This window comes from Elephantulus edwardii, unplaced genomic scaffold (genome assembly GCF_000299155.1).
Source record: "Elephantulus edwardii isolate Elephantulus edwardi_28Jun2011 unplaced genomic scaffold, EleEdw1.0 scaffold00308, whole genome shotgun sequence".
Lineage (NCBI taxonomy): Eukaryota > Metazoa > Chordata > Mammalia > Macroscelidea > Macroscelididae > Elephantulus > Elephantulus edwardii.
Genome location: NW_006400058.1, coordinates 1,790,159 through 1,801,542, shown reverse-complemented (window position 1 = coordinate 1,801,542; position 11,384 = coordinate 1,790,159).

The following is an 11,384-nucleotide window of genomic DNA, read 5'->3' as shown; positions in this document are numbered from 1 at the left end:
AAAAAAAAAAATTTTGTGTGAGTGTACCCTCAAATCAGATCTGACTGGTACAGGAGGAGATTGTCCCTCCTTCCCCAGCAGAGCATCTGGTGGATTCGAACCATTCGCCTCTGGGATTGTAGTTGCAGCTGCTTGCCACTAGGCCACCAGAGCTCCCCTCCAGTCACATTTCAACTTCAATTGTCTCTGTAAGTTAGTGATATGATCACCTATCATAACTACTGACTTTTCTAAATCAGTTAATTGAGAATTGATTTCAGACTCTATTTGTCTTTAGGTTGACCATAATTTTTCGGAATCACTATGCCACTATTTGACATAATCTACTCTTTAAATATTGTGATGCAGCAAAGCAACTCTAGTAGTAGCTGCCATAGCCATATGGCTATGATCTCTAAAACAACAGCAATTAATACTCCAATATACCTCTTGTTTCTTTTTAATAACTGATTCACTAGATGCTCTAAAAGCATCATCTCAGGAATGACTGCCATTTACAATCCAAATTAACAGGAAGCCATAATCCAACTCTAGATCTTAATATATAAATACTCTCATTAGGTGGTAGAGAAACAGAAGAATTTAAACAAGGATACAGAGAACATTTGTTGCAAGTCAAAGTTAAATTATCTGCCTATTTAATAACTCCTTTTAAGAAAATATAGGGTGATACAACAAGCATAGCTTAAAACAAATTCTCAGGAGACATTTTTTTGCCCTGTATTCCTAATCACTTTCCCCCTTCGGTTGTCAGCTTTTTTATCTGGCCTTAAGTCAGAGTCTCCACTTTCCTGGTCTCTGGTTGCAGTCTCTTCTTTTGCCATTTCTCTAAGGTCATCAAACTCATCTATTCTATGATTCTATCTTTATTGAAGTAAGGCCTCTTTTGGCTTATCTTGAGGTTTCATGTTTCTGGATGGTACCCACAGTGTTTCTGTTGAAATATAAGCAAATCCTTGACCCCAGTGAATGGCAAATCCTTTTTTCCATAGTTAGAAGTTCCCCAAAATATATAAGCTAATTCAACTCTCTGGTTGATCGTAATACCCAATGTCTTTCAGCTGGAGTTTGTCTTCTCTTGCATCACTGTCAGTTCACCGGCAACTTAACAGCAACACCCTGATGGGGGTAAGCATGATGAAGATACACCACTCGGGGAGATGATCAGAGAGTCAATCCAGCTCAGTTTTTTGGGGACTGCAGTGCACTTATATAAACAGGAAGACAGAATAGGGTGGGCTTACAGACATGGGACATGCGAATTGGATAGGAGAACCTCAGCCTCATGTGGACCACTCCCAGCTCAACAGATGCAGCAGCCGTCTTCCCAGGTGCCAAGCTTTCTCAAGCCGGTACAGCCAAACACAGGGGAGCCTTCTCTACCCGGTATTAAAGGTCGTTGGGAGGCTTGCACTCATCTGGAGCTTAGGCGATCTGTCCTGGCCAGAGGCCCTCCCTTCTTCCCCAACATTCCGCAACACTCTTGTTGTTGTTATGTGCCATCGAGTCACTTGCAACTCACAACGACCCTATGCACGAAAGCCCTAAACCCTGCCCTATCCTGTGTCAATCTCACTGTCTACGATACACCTACTCTCATTACCCCAATCACGGAATCAATCCATCTCATTGAGGGTCTTCCTTTCCTGCACTGTCCCTCCACTCTTCCAAACAGCAATTTGAATCCACTCAGACAAAATGTCTGGGTGTCCTAGGCTGAGCTCTTTAGAGAAGTAAAACCAATTATAGAGTGGGCTCGAAAATATCAGAGATCATGAGAATGGCACAGGTTAAGGCAAGGTTCAGATCTGCTATTCATAGGTTCATCATGAGTCTTAGTTAACTAGACAGTACCTAACAACAAAAACTCTCTCTCTCTCTTTCATTGCTGTTGAGTTGGAACCAACTCATAGCTGACCTTCCAGTGGGTTTTCTTTTCTTTCTTTTTCATTGTTGCACTTTCCAGTGGCTGTAAATCTCACAAGAGAAGGCTGTAAATCTCACAGGAAAAGATCTTTTTCCTTTGTAGCAGCTAGTAGATTTGGACCACTTGCCTTTGGGTAGGCAGTGCCACTAGCTCAAGTTCAGCAAACCAGAGGGCAAATGCAAAATATAAAAGAGCTTTGCCAGACATCCACTTGTAGTCACCACAGGCCACACCTCTGAGGAAAGTCCCTTTCAGCTGTTGCTGTTCCTGATGTGGTCTCCATTGCTTGAGCAAATTAGTATAGCACTTGGTACCTGGTATGCAGCTACTGATCTTGCCAGTGCCCTTTTCTCCATTCTGATTTTGAAGGATCATCAGAAGCAGTTTGCCTTTAACTAACAAGGCACACTTCACTACCACTTTATAGTCTTTCTTCAGAGATATGATCAACTTGCAAACGCTAAGTCAAAATTTAGTCCACAGGAAACTTGATTGCTTTTTCCTTCCACAAGGTGTTACAATGGTTCAGTATATTGATGATAATTTGCTGATTGAGCCTAGTAAGGAAAAGTCTCAATAACTATACTTATTGATAAGGCATTTTAATGCCAGAGAATGGAAAATCAATCCAACAAAAATTCAAATGCTAAACTTACAAGGTGAAAAAGTGAATAAAATAAATGATAAGGGGGTGGATTGTGATGGGTAAGTATGTGCCAACTTGATTCTCTTGATTAGCAGTTGTGATATAAGCATTACCTTGATGATCTGAAATGATGTAATAATTTTCTTGATAAGATCTGAACAGATATCAACTGAAAGGGACTACACTTTACAATGTAGAATGCAAAGGGACTGCATTTTGCAATGTAGATCTTGTGTATGACTCTTTGACTCTTCATCATTTGCTCTCTAGTTTGCTGAACTTGAGCCAGTGGCCTACTATACTTATTACCTGCTGATCTTGGATTTGGCAGCCTCAGAAACCAGTAGCCTATATGATTATTTCTTTGAGTCTCCGTGTGTGTTCATGTATGTATGTGTGTTATATACATATATATATGTATATGTATATATATGTATGTATATATATATATATATAGAAAGAGAGAGAGAGAGCATGCGCTTAGTGTCCTCATGCATAAGGATTTTCACTGCCAACCCAAAAGCAAGTGGTTCAAATCCTTTAGCTACTTCAAAGGAAAAAGATGGACAGTCTACTCCTGTGAGATTTATAGCCACTAGAAGTGCAAAAATGAAAAAAAAAAAAATTAAATAAAAAAAAGAAAACCCATTGGAAGTCAGCAATGAGAGAGTTAGTTTTTGTTGTTAGTGCTGTGTCAAATTGACTAAGACTCATAATGAACCTGTGAACAGCAGATCTGAACCTTGCCTTATCCTGTGCCTTTCTCACGATCTCTGATATTCTTTTTTTTTTTTTTTGTGAGAAAAATTTATATTTAGAATTAGCCTACTGGACTCAGTTTAGATGATCCCAATTTTGTTGGCAACATCCAAAGCATCAAAATCAGGAGCAAGTCGAACATAGACCTTCTTCTCTCCATCAGGGCTAATCAAAGTGTTGACCCTAGCCATATCAATGTCATAGAGCTTCTTTACAGCTTGTTTAATTTGGTGCTTGTTGGCCTTGACATTCACAATGAACACAAGTGTGTTGTTATCCTCTATCTTCTTCATAGCTGACTCAGTGGTCAGGGGAAATTTGATGATGAAATAGTGGTCAAACTTGTTTCTCCTGGGAGCGCTCTTCTGGGGGTATTTGGGCTGCCTTCAGAGTCTTAGCGTCTTAGGCCGCAGGAAGGTGGGTGACTTGCGGATCTTTTTTTTTTTTTTTGGCTGTGGACGCCCTTCAGGACTGCCTTTAATGCCTTTGCTTTGGCTTCAGTTTTGGGAGGGGCAGGGACTTCCTTCTTAGCTTTCGGCGCCATCTTCGTAGAAAGCGATCTCGGATATTCTTGAGCCCACTCTATTAATATAATCTATTTTACTTCTCTAAAAAACTCAGCCTAGGACACCCAGACATTTTGTCTGAGTGGATTCAAATTGCTGACCATTAGGTTAGCAGCACATATGCCCATCACAAGTGGATAAACAAATTGTGGTTTATCTATTCAATGGACTATTATGTGGTGACAAAAATAAATGGAAAAAAATGATAAAAATAAATGAAAGCCAAATAGGATAATGAAAGCACACTGTATATAATTGGAACATGAAACATTTTTTAAATATTTTAATGAAAGATTATAAAGACTTGGATTTTCATTAATTCATTGTTGCACATTTTTCTCCCTGTTACCCCTCACCTCCAGTTCACTTTTTTCTTTGGGAAAAAAGTTCTTCCATTGTTATACAGTCACCCCTTGGCAGACCACTTTACTATGCAACTCTTATTTTGGACACTTGTCATGCCAATTATATATATTTGGACACTTGTCATGCCTAATTATATATTCCTTTCAAGCAGTTCTATTCCTCATCTGTTTCGATGCCGTGTACATTATTTATCCCCTCTTTTCTTAGTTTCTCCCGAATCCCTGGGTTAGTCCTGTTCTGTAACAGTGGCATTATGCAGTATTTGGGTTTTTGTGACTAAGATATTTCCCTCAGCATAATGTCCTTCATGGTCACCCATTTTGTATAATATTTCATAAATTCTCTGTTTTTCAGTGCAGCATTCCATTGTGTGAATATACCAGAGCTTCTCTATCCATTTGTTTGTTGATGGGCACTTGGGTTGTTTCCAACTCTTTGCTATTGTGAACAAAGCAGCAATAAACATGGGTGTGCATATATCTGCTTGGGTGGCAGTTCTGGATTCTTTAGGGTAGAATATATTCCCAGTAGTGGAATTGCTGGGTCAAATGGTATTTCTATTTCCAACTCTTTGAGAAAGCACCATACTACCTTCCATAGTTGTTGCACCATTTTACACTCCTACCAACAATGAATAAGGATTCCAGTTTCTCCACAACCTTGCTGGCATTTGTTGTTTGCTGTTCTGTTAAATTTTGCTATTGTTACTGGGGTGAGATGATATCTCATAATTGTTTTGATTTGCATCTCTCTGAGAGCTAGGGATTTTGAACATTTCTTCATGTGTTTGTTTGCAATGTCTTCTTTCATGAAGTGTCTGTTTATATCCTGTGTTCATTTTTCAGTTGGTTTGTTTACTTTTATGTTGTGGTGCTCAAGTATTTTATAAATTCTAGATATAAGTCCCTTATCTGACATGTCATTACCAAATATTTTTTCCCCAGTCCATGGCTTCCCTTTTTACCCTGTTGGTGAAGTTTTTGGATGTGCATAGCGATTTGATTCTTAGAAGGTCCTATTCATCTATTTTATCCTCTTGTGGTTGTAGGTTGAATGGTTGGAAGACTGTTCAAGTTGTGGATTAGAACTTCTAGGGTTCTTCCAAGCTTTTCTTTAAAGAAGTTTATAGTCCTTGGTTTTAGTCCTAGGTCCTTGATCCACTTTAAGTTGGTTTTTGTGTATGGTATGAGGTGTGGGTCTTGTTTGAGTTTTCTGCAGATGGATTTCCAGTTTTGCCAGCACCATTTGTTAGAAAGGCTGTCATTTCCTCACTTAACTGATTTTATCTCCTTGTCAGAAATCAGTTGACCATAGATAGATGGGCTGATTTCTGGGTTCTAAATTCATTCCATTGATCTGTCATTGATCTATGTCTGTCATTGTACCAGTACCACACTGTCTTGACCACCACGGCAATGTAGTAGAACTTGAGACCAGGGAGCAAGATGCCTTCTACCTTGCTTCTCTTTTTAAGGAGTGCTTTGCTTATTTGGGGTCTCTTTCCATTGCAAATTAAATTAGAGATTACTTTTTCTATCTTGAAGAATGAAATTGGTATTTGGGATTGCTTTGAACATGTAGATTGCCTTTGGTAGTATTGCCATTTTCACAATATTGAGTCTTCCTATCCAAGAGCACGATATATTCTTCCATTTCTCCAGGTCTCTTTTTGTTTCTTTTCTTTTTTTTTGTAGTAAAGTTTTGTAATTTTCTTTGAATGTCTTTTATATTTCTAGTCAGATTTACTCCCAAGTATTTAATCTTGTGATTAGCTATTGTGATGGGTATTGTTTTTCTTAGCTCCAGTTCTATATTCTCTGTGTCACTGTAGAGAAATCTAACTGATTTTTGTATGTTGATCTTTGCCAAATTGGTCAACTATGTCCAGTAGATTTTTGGTGAATCGTTAGAGTTTTCTTGGTATACTATCATATCATCTGTATATAGAGATAATTTTACCTCCTCTTTGCCAATTTGGATACCTCTTATTTCCTTCTCTTGTCTTCTTGCTACTGCTATGACTTCTGTTACAATATTGAATAGGAGAGGTGATAGTGGTCATACTTGCCTAGTTTCTGTTCTCAAGGGGAATGCCTTTAACATCTCTCCATTGAGAACAATGTTGGCTCTCGGGTTTACATATATACTTTTTACTTTGTTGAGGAAATTCTCTTCTGTTCCTACTTTGTTGAGTGTTTTAATCAGGAAAGGGTGTTTGATTTTGTCAAAGGCCTTTTCTGTATCAATTGACAGGATCATGTGGTTTTGTTCTTTTCTTTGTTAATGTGATGAATTACACTGATTGTTTTTCTTAAGTTGAACCATCTTTGCATACCTGTTATGAATCCTTTGTCATGGTGAATTATTATTTTTTTATGTATTGTTAGATTCTATTGGCTAGGATTTTATTCAAGATTTTTGCATCTATGTTCATGAGAGATATTGGCCTATAGTATTCTGGTTTGGTGGTCTCTTTACCTGGTTTTGATATCAAGGATGTGTTTGCTTCATAAAATGAGTCTGGGAGAATTCTATCTTCATCTATTTTCTGAAATACTTTATGTAGAATTGATGACAGTTCTTCTCTGAATGTTTGACAAAATTCACTTGTAAAACCCTCTGGTCCAGGACTCTTTTTGACTGGAAGTTGTTTTATTACCTTTTCTATTTCTATTTTTTTATTTATTTATTCTTTTTTTTTTTTATGTGTGTACCGTCAAATTGTATCTGACTGGTACAGGAGGCGATTGTTCCTTTTTCTTCAGCAGAGCATCTGGTGGATTTGAACTGCGCACCTCTGGGATTGCAGTGCAGTTTCCTGCCACTAGGCCACCAGAGCTCGCCTTATTTCTTCTTTTTTAATGGGTCTGTTCACGTGTTCAGTTTTCATTTGTGTCAGTTTAGGTAGCTTGTGATTTTCTAAATATTTGTCCATTTCCTCTGAGTTTTTTTGTTTGAGTATAGTTTTTCATAACATTACATTGTTAACATTTTTTATTTTAGTTGGCTCCATTGTGACATTGCTCGTTTCATTCCTTATTCAGATTATTTGTGTCTTTTCCTCCTTTTCTTTTGTTAGTTTTGCTAGTGGTTTATCAGTTTTATTGACCTTTTCTAAGAACCAACTCCTGGTTTTATTGATGGTTTAAATTGCTTTTCTGTTTTCTATTTCATTTATTTCTGCCCGAACTTTTATAATTTCAGGGTTTTTTTTAAGAGGGTGTCAGGTTTTCTTAATGTTCTTTTTCAACTTGTAGATGTTGGGTCAGAGAGTCATAGGTCATTTTCCCCTGTCTTTTAATGTGTTTGCTTATTGCTATAAATCGACCTCTGATTACTGCTTTGGATGTTTCCCAGAGGTTCTAATAAATTGTGTTTTCTTTGTCATTTGTTTCAAGAAATGTTTTAATTTAATTTTTTATTTCCTCTAGTACCCACTCATGTTCAAGCAAGGTGTTGTTTAGCTTCCAAATGTATGGAATTCTTCCTCTTTATCCTCTTGTAATTTATTTCTATTTTTGTAGCATTGTGGTCTGAAAAGATGCTTTGTATTATTTCTATGCTTTTGAATTTTTGATGTGCTTGCCTGTGTCCTAAAATGTGATCTCTTCTGGAGAACATTCTACGCTCCATGTACATTATAGAAAAAGGCATGCTGTTTGTTTGTTGTGAATTAGCCTGTAAATATCTATGAGTTTTAGTTGGCTTATTATGTGGTCTAATTCTTCAGCATCTTTGTTGAGTTTCTTTTCTTGAGAGTGGTATATTGAAGTCTCCAACTACTATAGTCGTGTTGTCTATTTCCTTTTTCAGTTTTGTTAATGTTTGTTTTATATATTTTGCAGGTCTTTCATTTGGTGCATAGATATTTATTATTGTTCTATCTTCTTGTTCTATTGATCCCTAATCATTATGTAGTGACCTCCCTTGTCCTTTATGATGGTTTTTGCATTGAACTATATTTTATCAGAAATTAATATCACCACTCCTGTCTTTTTCTGGTTGCCATTTGCTTGGTATAGTTTTTTCCCACCCTTTTATTTTTAGTTTTTCTTTATCTTCATTTTTCAGGTATTTTTCAGGTATTTTTTTCTTGTAGACAGCATATTGATGGATTTGGGGGGGTTTTATCTAGTCTACTACTCTTTTTCTCTTCAGTGGTGCATTTAGACCATTTACATTCAGTGTGATTATTGAGAGGGAAGGTTTCACTGCTATAATTTTGTTGAGTTCTTTTTGGTGGTGTTGCTAGTTACTTTGGTCCATTCTGCTTTCTGTGACACCTCTGTAAAAAGGTTTCCTGTAAGGCTGGTCTTATTTTTACAAATTCCCTTCTATTCTGTTTTTCTGGGAATATCTTGATCTCTTCTTCATATTTGATGGACAATTTTGCTGGGTACAGTATTGTTGGTTGATAGTTGTGTTCTTTAAGTGTTCAATATATGTCATTCCATTATCTTCTTGCTCTCATAGTTGCTACCGAGAAATTGGCACTTATTTGCTCCCCTTACAGGTTACTCTTTGCTTCTCCCTTGCTGCTTTCAGAATTCTCTCCTTTGGTTCTGGCAAATTTGTCTCAGTGTTTTTCTTTTGGGGTTTGTTCTACAATGGTGTTCTCTCAGATTCTTGAATATATATTCTCTCATTCTTCATTATGCCTGGGAAAATTTCTTCTTGTAAATCTTCCACAACTTTTTAGGTGCTTTTACTTGCTTCTTCCTTTTCTGGGATCCTGATTATGCACATGTTATTTCTCTTGATGGTACCGCACATTATTCTTAGGCTTTCTTCTTTTTCCTTCCTTTTTGATTCTGCTTTTTGTTCTAGAAGATCAGTGGTGACAATTCTAGCTTCTATTTCACTGGTTCTCTATTCCATCTACTCAACTCTATTCATATATCCCTCCAGCATGTTGACAGCATCTGAAACATTGGTCCTCATGTTTTGTGGTTTCTTGTTTTCCCAGAGCCTCTAATGCCTTGTTTGTTTTATCTGCATTATTTTGGATTTTTTTTTAAGCTCCTCCTGGTTTTTGCTTACAGTGTCTTGTAATTCTTCAAGTTTGTGTTTCACCCATTTAAAATATTCAATCATTGTTCTTTTAAATTCTGTGTCAGAAAGTTTCATCAGACTTTCTGGCTTTAGGAAATCTGTTGATACTGCGTCACTTTTTTGGGGTGACATCTTGTTTGGGACTTGTCTAGGGAGTGAGATATGCTGTTTCCTATGTGCTGTGGCTGTGGTAGAGTTTTTCTTGTCTGAGGTGATAGCAGGTTCTTGGTCTGAAGTCCCCACTCCAGAAGAGAGTAGGGCAGCTACCCTGCCTGGGTTTCTCTCAGTTTGATAGAGAAAAGACCTGTGAAAGCAGCTTCCTCTGTCAGACAACTTCTACTGCTAGCTTAGCCCAAAGTGCTCTGAGCTAAAGACAGTTGATGGACTGGATGTGAGGAAATGCACTGCAGAGCACAGAGGCCTGATTGGAAAACCAGGAAGCTTTGGTTTTCACTTCAAGAACAGTCTGCAGTTGTCTCACTTCCTTCTGATTGAGTTTAAGGGGTCCCACGTGATCCAGCCAAACAGTAGAGAGCCCCCCACAAAGTACCTCACTCAGATTTGACTGTCATTCCCAGTGCATATCAGGAGTGGTGTTCTGGGTGTGGGCCAGTGATCAGGATTAGAGTTCTGGGTATGTGCTGGCAACAACAGGATTGGAGTTCCAGGCTCATACTCACTTATATTCCAGCTTTCCTGCTCACTCTGATGTGTCACTCCCTGGTACGTCACTTCCCTGGTGGGTCGCTACCCTGGTGTGTGTGTGGCATCAGCAAGCAGCTCCCTAGTGCATATGTCAGAACATGAATCATTTAATATAAGGAACAGTTGTCATAGATTAAATTGTGTCTCCCTGCCCCCCAAATACATGTAGGTATTATATGATGTGAAGCTATGTAATGATCGCCAAAGATCTGATAAGGCAAAAAATGTGTTAGGAAGAATTATGGGTAAAAATACAATGCTCCTTAGTCCTATCACAGTTCTAATCAGATGTAAGGAGAGTTTCTCTATGGTGTGGTCTTTAATAAAAGGGTAGGAAAGGAAACTCAAAAGAAGGGGTGAATGACTTAATATCACAAGAAAAATGGCAAGGAATGGAGTGCATTATTTTGGACCTAGCATCATTCAGGAAGAAGCTCCATGATACTGAGTTAAGCCAAAATACATGGAGGTTTCCAGGGAACACTAGGCCTATAGATGCTGAAGGAAGCAAGGAATTTCCTTCACAACTGATAGGCAGCCCTGAATTGGGACTTCTGCTCTCCTATATGTTGATGTCGTTGTTGATTGCCTTCAAGTCGAGCATGACTCATAGAGACCTTATGAACAAAAGGCCTGAAGCCTTTCTATAACTATTGACATTTATAATATGTTGAGCAAATAATCCAGGAAGCTTAATTCCATGAAGAAGAATGTAGTATCAGGATTGGAGGAAGACTCATTAATAACCTATGTTATGTAGATGACACAACCTTGCTTGCAAAGTGAAGAAGACTTGAAGCATTTACTGCAAAAGATCAAAACCTTCAGTATGGGTTACATCTCCACACTAAGAAAACAAAAATCTTCACCCCTCATCCAATAGGTGATATTATGATAGATGAAGAAAAGATTTTTGACATTCTGAACAAGTTTATTTTACCTGGATCCATAATCAACACCTTTGGCAAAAGCAGTTACAAAGTCAAAAGACATGTTGCATTGGGGAAATCTGCTGTCAAGGACCTACCCAAAGTTCTAAAGAGCAAGGATATCAGTTTAAAGACTAAAATATGCCTGATCCAAGCTTTGGTATTTTCAGTTGTTGCTTATGTATCTGAAAGTTAGAAATTACTGTTGTTGTTGTTGTTGTTGTTGTTATGTGCTGTCGAGTCACCTGCAACTCATAGCGACCCTATGTGCAACAACCCTAAACTCCGCTCTGTCCTGTGCCAATCGCACTGTCTCTGACACTCCCATCCCAATTATCCCAATCACTGAATCAATCCACCTCATAGAGGGCCTTCCTCTCCTGCGCTGTCCCTCCACCCTCCCAAGCATGATGTCCCTCTCCAAGGACCGGTCT